The sequence below is a fragment of the Montipora foliosa genome, chromosome 12, assembly GCF_036669935.1.
Source record: "Montipora foliosa isolate CH-2021 chromosome 12, ASM3666993v2, whole genome shotgun sequence".
Lineage (NCBI taxonomy): Eukaryota > Metazoa > Cnidaria > Anthozoa > Scleractinia > Acroporidae > Montipora > Montipora foliosa.
Window position 1 is genome coordinate 11,618,047 of NC_090880.1, and position 9,193 is coordinate 11,627,239.

The window sequence follows — 9,193 nt, forward strand, 5'->3', positions numbered from 1 at the left end:
ACATAACACTGAATAATAGTTCTGTAAGCGAATATCATCAATATCGCTCGAGAATAGCCCAAACGTAACAAACATTTTCGTCCGAAAAAACAACCTTTAAGAGACTGTCTCCCTAAGGAACGACCAGTCATTTTGGATTGAAAAATAAATGGTTTTTTTATTTGCCATGATTTAAAAGCTTTTACCTTGGTTATGACAAAAATGCATTTCATTTGACCGAAAAGGGGTTTTTAATTTTCTTACGATTTATCAAAGTTCTAATTGGTCTTTGTTGGTTATCCGAGTCTGGAAACTGACGAAATCACGCATATTACCTTTACTGCAACAAAATAGCAGTTAGCTAACGCGACTCAATTGTCAACTTGATTTACAGATACACATTTGCAGTTTGGCTAGCCATAAGTTGTAAATCCCTTTGTTAATTAAACGGTAATAATGCGAAACTCATAATCGAACCTCGATCAAAACACGAAAAAAGCTCGACTTTGAGGGCGCATAAAAAAAATGTGGCACCTGTTTGGAACTTCCTTTCTAAGTATATGGAAAGTAGAAATGACCATAAATCCGAAAGTTAGGGTACAATTTGTATGCATTGGACGTCTATAAAATTAACAACCATTTGAATTTCAAGAAATTTCGAAAACGTGTCCAAGAAACCCTATCAGAGTACTTGAGTAGGTTCATGATTTCTGGTGCCTTTCTAGTTTTCAACCGTTGATTTTTAGCAGAATACGTCATCCTTGGATCCTGCAAAGCGTCGATTCCGTGTGTTTTTCTGTCAAGCGACAAGTTTCTAAATTTGGCATTCTCTGCTGACTGTGTCTGATTTCAAAACATATTACTCTTTGACATAATGCAGAAATGTATTCAGGACTACCAAAAATATGTTTTTCTAACTAAATACTGTGGAAATGACACGAAAGTATAGCTGTTTATTTCCTTTGAAAGAAGGTCGGAGGGCCTGGCGAGAACCAACCCGAACACTATATAACACAAACAATTTACAATCTACGTGACAAATCCTAGAAAAGCAACCAACGATAAAGCTATCTCCGCACGTACAAGCCGTTCGCTAGTGCCAGTAGGGCTGGTGAGCCACAACACTTTAATTAATACACAAAATATATAGGCTACTTCTCCGAATAAGCAATCCGTCTTGGTACCAGTCATTACATTTGACTATAAGATAAACATGCCAATTGGCCTACTTCCCCAGATAAGCCCTACATTGTAAGCTTTGTGCCAGTTAGGCTGCCAGTTAGGCTGGGGAACATCAATTCCGACATTACATTAAACCATGATAATATAAACAGGCCATCTTGGCCTACATCCCCATATAAGCTCACATTATAAGCTTTGTGCCAGTAAGGCTGCCAGTTAAGCTGGGGAACATCAATTCCGACGTTACATTAAATCGTGATAATATAAACAGGCCATCTTGGCCTACATCCTCATATCATATAAGCTCTCAAGCTTTGTGCCAGTCAGGCTGCCAGTTAGGCTGGGGATCTTCAACTCCGACGTACAATATAAGTAAAATACAATATAAACCTAAGCTACAAAAAACTAGTAGAGCTGAGCAACCGCTAACAAAGCAAATGCGGTTTGAACGGAGGCCAGAAAAAACCCCTGTGGGGAAAAAATGTGCAAGAAATCTGGGTAGGAACCAAGGCTCAAGCTCCAAGCGATTAGGAGCCCATCCTACGAAGGCCGAAGAACAGCCGATCCTACCAGACTGGATGCATGGTACCTAGAAAAGAAAGAACTAAACAAAGAAAAAATTAAACGAACGAAAGAACGCGGTTGGTTCTGAAGCCTAGATGACAACCACGCGCTATACCTGGTCTTATATACCCCTACATCGTAACCCATGATGCCCCGGCCTGGAACCCAGGCCCTTGTTGTATCTCGTGCCGACAAAATAGTTATTTCAGCCTTATTCGCTAGCTCACTCGTCAGAAATAACGTATTTTGTCTCCACTCCACAACAAATAACAACACAGCATCGCTTAACCAAATAAGCTTATTTTGGGAGGGCCTGGCGAGAACCGCCCCTATAAAGTGACAAAGAATTGGGCAAAGACGAGATAAATAGACACTAGTAGCTTACAGGGCTTACATCCAGATCGCCATCAACATACATGTCTTTGGCTTGCACCGACTTCCAGCGATCGTATCATAGTGCCGTAACTAATAGACTTATCGGGGGCTATCAACTTACAAGAAACCTTACCCTTAGGAATGGGTCTAAAAATCAAATCCCTGGAATCTGGAAGAATTTGAAATTTGGTGAGATACTTTTTAAGGAGCTTGACAGGACACGCGCGACTAGGAAGTTCAGAAATAACTACTTCATCTCCTCGACGAAGCTGATCGTTCTTACTTTTGGGGACTTTAATAACCATGAATCCCTCGTTAAAGAAAATGTCATTCCTCCTTATCCTGGAGACATCGTCCAACGTAAGCACGGTAGTACAGCAAGGATGTACTGTTGGCCTTTGAGCACAGTACTGTCGTCTTCAATCTGTCAGCTAACCCCTGGATGGGACAGTCCCGTCTAGAAAAGTCCCAAAAACCGGATTGGAAGATATCTAGAAAATACAAAAATAGGCGAGAAGTACTGAGAAAAACCAATAACAGGTTACATAGGCAAACAAATAGCAGAAGGGGGAAATGGAAGGAATAAACGTACACATAAGAATGTAACAAATAAATAAACCCTTTATTGCATGGAAAGTATGGTAACACCGTGGGACCAAATAATAGCCTACATGAAAACATAGTAAGCAGCTCACGCAAAGGCGTACAAAAACTGAACAAAAGTGGTGTCTAATAACAAGAGTCACACTCTCCATAAGGCAAAGTGCAAAACCCCGCACGACATGTAGGAGGCCTGGGGCGACGAAAGTCGACTCACAGAGCAACAACATCAAAATCAAGGGCTTTGGTGCCAAAAAGGGAATTACGGGCTTTCCCTTTGAAAAATAATCCCGGGAACTTAAGCAAGTAGACCCAGTCGATAACGAATCTGCTCCAGTGCACACCATCCGTTGCGCAGACGTTCCAGAAGAACGAGGACTTCCATACTGGTAAAATTAGGGTTCCTCTAGCAAGACACGCTTCCATGTGTTTAAGAACGCTGACAATTAGACGAACCGGGGGACAGAGCCAATTGTTGTCGTATCCCCAGTCCCGAGAAAAGGCGTCAAATGCCTCACAACCGGGCTGAAAAAACCGGGAATTAAACCTTGGTAATTTGGAATTGTAACTACAGGCGAACCTATCGACAGTATGAGATCCCCAGTGATCATTAATACTCTGAAAAATAAAACCAATAATAGCATAATCGTCAAAATCAACAAGTCTGCTGATGGAGTCGGCTCTGACATTAAATCCCTAGGGATCTATCTAGCATCAAGAGAAATGCCATACTTAAGGCAAATCCGAAAGGCTTCTAGAGCTAATGCCTGCAGATCCAATTTCCTGCTGCCGTTGAGAAGAATAGACTCAACGTTCTAGTTGTCTGACCTGTAAGGCCTCCAAGGCGAGATAAACGGCCTTAAGTTCTCTCCAAGTAGAACTCTGCACTTTCTCCTCAGGGAACCAATTGTGATGAAAAACGAATTCGGAATCGGACTCGACAAACGCGCCACAGGCTGAATCGGAAGCATCGGAAAAACTAACTCGGACCGGTAGCGATTGCGCAGGCCAATAAACTCTACCATTTAGGGAATTTACAATGTTAGCCCAAAAGTTAATCTCCGCAGTGGAATCATCCGACAAGAAAACTTCGCTGCCCCAAGAAATTGCAGAATTCACCACTGAAAAAAGATGCCTGGTCATAATACGGTTAACTGACCCCACGCAAGAAGAAGGTGAAATAATCTGGCCCGCAACGCTGAACGTGAGCCTGGCGAACTTTCGGTTGCGAAGACAATGCCTGCAATGACCGGAGGTCGGAAGTCAATTTCGCAATGCGTTCATTGGTGGCCTGAACAGAGCCATCAATGGTGTTAAGAACAACTCCTAGCCATGTAATAACTTGAACTGGTTCCCAAACGGACTTTTCCTGGTTGGGGACGAAACCAGACTTGAGTAAATCAGAATGAACGGCTTAGCTGTGAATTTTGGCAGAAACTTTATCAATTTCCCCTCCTAGGCCATCGTCCAGAAAAATGGCAATAGGAATGTCCCGACTTGTCCAAGAGTTTTGAAGCGGTTAAAGAAACTTGGTGAAAATAAAAGGAGTAGAAGAAAGGCCAAAAGGAAGGACGCAGAATTGAAAGTATCTGGACTTCTCCGTGCTAAAATCCAAAGCAAATGCGAAGTATCTGCGGTGCTCTGGGAAAACTTTCATATGATGGTAACCGGACTTCAGATCGAATTTAAATAAATAATAGTCCTTGTCGAAAATCTGAGTGGCCACGGACAAGTCTTCACACTTGAACTTATGCTCGTAGATGAAAGCGTTCACATGCCTCACATCTAAGATCAGTCTTTGTTTACCGAACTGCGAGTAGAAACGGAGAGCTGATTAATAATGTCCGGCGCGCAAGAAATTTCTTCGACGAGCTTCAGCTTGAGTAGGTCCTTAACAGCTTCACACACAAAAGTACTTTTGTTACGTGCAGAGGCATTGTTAGCTTTGAAGAAAGGTGTGGGCAGATGAAAAAACGGAATCTTGTAACCCTGGCTAATGACATTCAGGATGAACTGAGAAATTTCCAGCGAACGCCAAAAGTCAATTCATTTTTTAAGTCTTCCACGAACTGAGAACTGAGCGGGAGTATCAATATTAACAAAACATTGCTGATCTTAAGACGAGCTTAAAACTAGCGGGAAAACATTGCAAGAAGTCGGGTCAGAACTGGAATCAGGCTGACTGTCGCTCAAAGCTTCCAAGATAAAATCATTACGATCAAAAGAAGACAGAACTACACCTGATAAATCCTGCTCATCTAGTCACTTTGAAGTTGGAGAGTCAGACTGCTTTGTCATCGCAGGGCAACCGGCACGCCAGTGCCCGGTTTTTCCACAAGCGAAGCATGTGCCAATGTTAGGACGACGAGGCAGGAAACTAGAATTGGCAGTGGCTGGCTGGAAGGACTGGCTTTGGGGTTGGGAACTTGAAGACAAAACTGACCCGCGAAGCGGAGAAGATCTTTTGGTCGCAGCCATCGCTGAAGACTTCTTCTTCTTCTTTCGAGAAGACAAAACTCCACGGGCACGCCTCTCAGCACTGTAGATGCGTTTTTCGTCCTCCGAATCATCTGCTAGAACATGCTGTTTGTATTCTTCGATCGTATTCTAACCGTATTCGGACTTGTCAGCCAGAAGAAAATGTTTTTGCCGTTCCACGAGCGATTTCTCACCTTCTTCGAGGTCGGACTTCACTTTCTCAAGGTTGGACTTCTCGGCGGCGGACTTGCCGCTGTCGAAGGTCTCCACAAGATTAAGATTGAACTTATACCGGTCTTCGTTGGCTTTTTTTTTAAACTTGTGCGGTTCTTGAAATTTCAATTACTTGATCTCTTTCATTTCCTGTTCTGACGAGGTTTTGTTAGCACGCTTAATCTGACCTGCATTGTCCTTGAGTAGCTCCTTAAAGGAGGCCATTAACTGATCGTTGTTGGCTTTAATTAGGTCGGACACTTCGGCTTTGGTGATCAACATTACGAACGGCAAAGGGAAAAAATTAAACGAACGAAAGAACGCGGTTGGTTCTGAAACCTAGATGACAACCACGTGCTATACCTGGTCTTATATACCCCTACATCGTAACCCATGATTCCCCGGCCGTGCCCTGCCCATGATGCCCCGGCCGTGCCGACAAAATAGTTATTTCAGCCTTATTCGCTAGCTCACTCGTCAGAAATAATATTTGATGTCGGTAAATGGCCTGTTTGATCGTAACAAGATTAAGGAAAGTAATGAAAGGTTGTAACAATGTGACTCCGGAAAAACATATTCAAAGAAACAGAGAGTCTGCGTTTTCTGGTATAGCGAACTGAAAATCATCGGTCCTCTTGACTTAAACGTTTTCTTCTGTCGGCACACTCCAGCAACATCTTTCAGTTCCGAGTAACGCACCTTTAAGATTTTCTTTCGTTTTCACCAGTTCCTGTGGTGAACTACCTGGTTTGAGTACAAATGGCTTTATAGAGTACACATTAGGCCCATACAAGTCAGTGCTCGAAGAGTGGACAACGCTCTACACCGCATACATCACTGTCCACTAAACAATTTAATTGATATTCACTGGACAGTGACTGATAGTCCTATCTACTAAATAGAAGAGGCCAACTGTTTTGACTGTATCAAAGTGAGTTGACGGGCTTCATTTGTTGTCTCAGAAACGAGATTCAAAAGCTCTGTAGTTTGAATCATAAACCGTGAATATTTGCTCTCAGTTAGATTGATTTTCCTTATGTCAGTCAAAACCACCGAGTCATCCCAGTTGATGGCAGACTAATGCACTACCTACCATTAATGGAGTTCAACAGAATGTGTTAAATTACCTTTCACTTGTTCGTAAACTTTATTTGCAATCTTTTGCCAACCTGGCCGTTTAAAGCTAATTTATTTGCGATTAAGCCAATACTAGTTGACAGAAATGCCGCAGGTTGAGCAAGTAAGAACGTATCATGCTACTATTACGATACTGGTTGATTAATGTATAAGATACGCTTCATGCACGTTCTTATCGGATCGCTAAAGACCCCTCAGGCGTTTCGTCGCCAGGGAATATTTATCTATTCAGCTCAGAGCGACCCAGATCTTTCATCCTGCAAATGGCAATACACGTAAATCACAATGCCGAAAAAAGCAAAAGTAAAACAAAGAAATGCGGTTTCTTGGTGGCATCCCATAAAATAAATATAACACCCAAACGTAGCAATCGCTTAGTACCTATTATTGCATCAGGGTTCGATATCATGATACTGCATTGTTACTGTAAATATCACAATCATTTCCAGAAAAATATCCTGCTTTGAGGGCGTTCACAGCCAGCTTTTGTCCTGCGAGGTATCCTTTCATACATGCAGAGTACGCGACATACATGATAGGTCTTCAAGTCCAACAAATTATTTTACGTTGTGGGCAAAACTCTTTCCGTGAAACCCATTTTTTCTTGGTTCAAAGTATGCAAAAGTTCATACGCCTTGAATAATATAATTGATCTCAACGAGTCCAACAAGTTTGCCATTTGGATCACCCTTGGATGACCGTTTGCACTTTTCGTGATGTAGCTTCAAGTTTTCAACAGGCCGCATTATTCTTGCCACTTGCTATATTGTAACTACAAATAATAGCCTTGTTTTTAATGTTAAGATTTTCGATAATCGCAGTTATGAACTTTACTTAACCAGTATTGAAAGGAAAGCCCGAAAAACTCAGGCTTAAACGGGATTTGAAGTTTGTCCCTCGTGCTAATTGAGCTATCTTCAAGGGCACCCAACGTCAATTTTCGGAAAATATCTGTTCGGAAGACGATTTGAGATCTAGAATTTGCGGAATATTTGTTGTAAAATTTCTTGCTTGCCTGCCTCTCCTAGGATTTTCGAACATCTGAAAAATGGTATAATTGCCCATTTTTAACGGATTTTTACCTTAAAAAGGTCACCTAGAATTTTCGGTAGCCTTTTTTCTGGCTAAAATTTTCGAAAAGGTAAGTTTTGATCGCTATAATTTACGGATCACTAGACTTTCAGCTAGGGAATCCGAACAGATAAAAAAATTTTAGGGGATAAAAATATGCCTATATCTACCGTTTAAATACTAAAATGCGTTTAACAATGCTATGTTTAAGTGGAGCTCTTCTATCTGCATCCTCTTATTTCTCTATATCCGTATAGGATGTATCGGCCTTGTGAAAAGGAATATATGTAACACATATATTTGAAAAGCGGAAAGAAGCAGTTATGAAAGTTACTTAATAAACAGCAATGAAGTGAAGAAAGGCTGTGAAAATAACAGGATCTACTGGAAAACACGATATTCCCGAACTGTCTTTCTTTTGGGAGTCTCCGCACTTTAAAAAAAGATCATTTTTATGTGAAAATAGATCAAAGAACTCAAGGGAGGCAAATGGAATTGATCATTTCAATGTTCACTGAAGGGGAACTGTGCGACTCTAGGAATAATGTGATGGGATTTTTTCAAGGCCGGTCTAAAACAGAGGTGACAACTGAGCCAAAAGTTTTCCCTGGATCCCAAACAACATGTTTGTACAGTGATTAGGTAGGAGATACTTTTGGTGTCGCTAATTGGTCTATAGCACATGTACATGTCACTGGTAAAGTCCGTTTTCAGGTTGAATCTGTTGTCCGTTTTCAGGTTGAATCTGTTTTTAGGTTAAATTGGTGATCCTCATTTTACCTAGCTTGAATATGCACTCTACCTAGTTTAAAGCACCAATCAACCAATCAACTCCCCCTCCCCACTCTCCCAAAAAAAACGATTGAAAAGACCTATACCTTCCCCCTTAATGTTTCTTTGTTTTGTTTGTTTGTTTATTATTAATAAAATCTTTAAAATAAGCGAATTGCGAAATTATTTTACAAAGATAAAACCAATTATATCGTGTTCAAAATGGACTGGGCCTTACAATAATGAGAGGATAAAATACAATAAATTAGATAAAGAACTAGAAACTAGAAATATATATCAAGTTATCCATTAAATTCCCATAAGTTCCTAAATTACATGCCATGAGCATAAAGGAACATTGCCGGAAAAAAGCTTCGTTTAAAGCGTTCAGTTTTGCAACTTATAAGGGATGGTCTGTCTTTGTTGCGAAGGGAGCGGCCGTGCGCGGTGGAACAAAATGGCGAAGACGGGACTCGGGCTCATTTATCTTTTTAAATAATTTGCTACACAACTCCATTCTTCTTGTGTGAAGTGATACACACCCGGTAGTAGCTAGGGCCTCTTGGTAGTTCAGTGCAGGAAAGATGATGCCCAGCGTCCGTTTCTGCACTTGCTCGATGCTATCTGATAGTTTGACGGGGAGGGCATTATGCCACACAGGACAACAATATTCGAGGACAGACCTAATGCAAAAGACCTAGCGCAAAATAAACCTTAAGTAGGTTGGCAAGTGGTACTCCGCCGCGTTTGAGGACACGAAGAATATACAGCCTCTTTGACGGCTTAGCCACAACCTCATTAATGTGCAAATCCCATCTTAGAT

At 41.4% G+C, this 9,193-nt stretch overlaps 1 pseudogene; it reads right to left on the reverse strand.

Moving 5' to 3' along the window:
• Positions 1 to 4,962: 4,962 nt before the first annotated feature.
• LOC137980721 (uncharacterized) lies at positions 4,963 to 5,673 on the reverse strand (annotated as a pseudogene).
• Between the last annotated feature and the right edge of the window lie 3,520 nt (positions 5,674 to 9,193).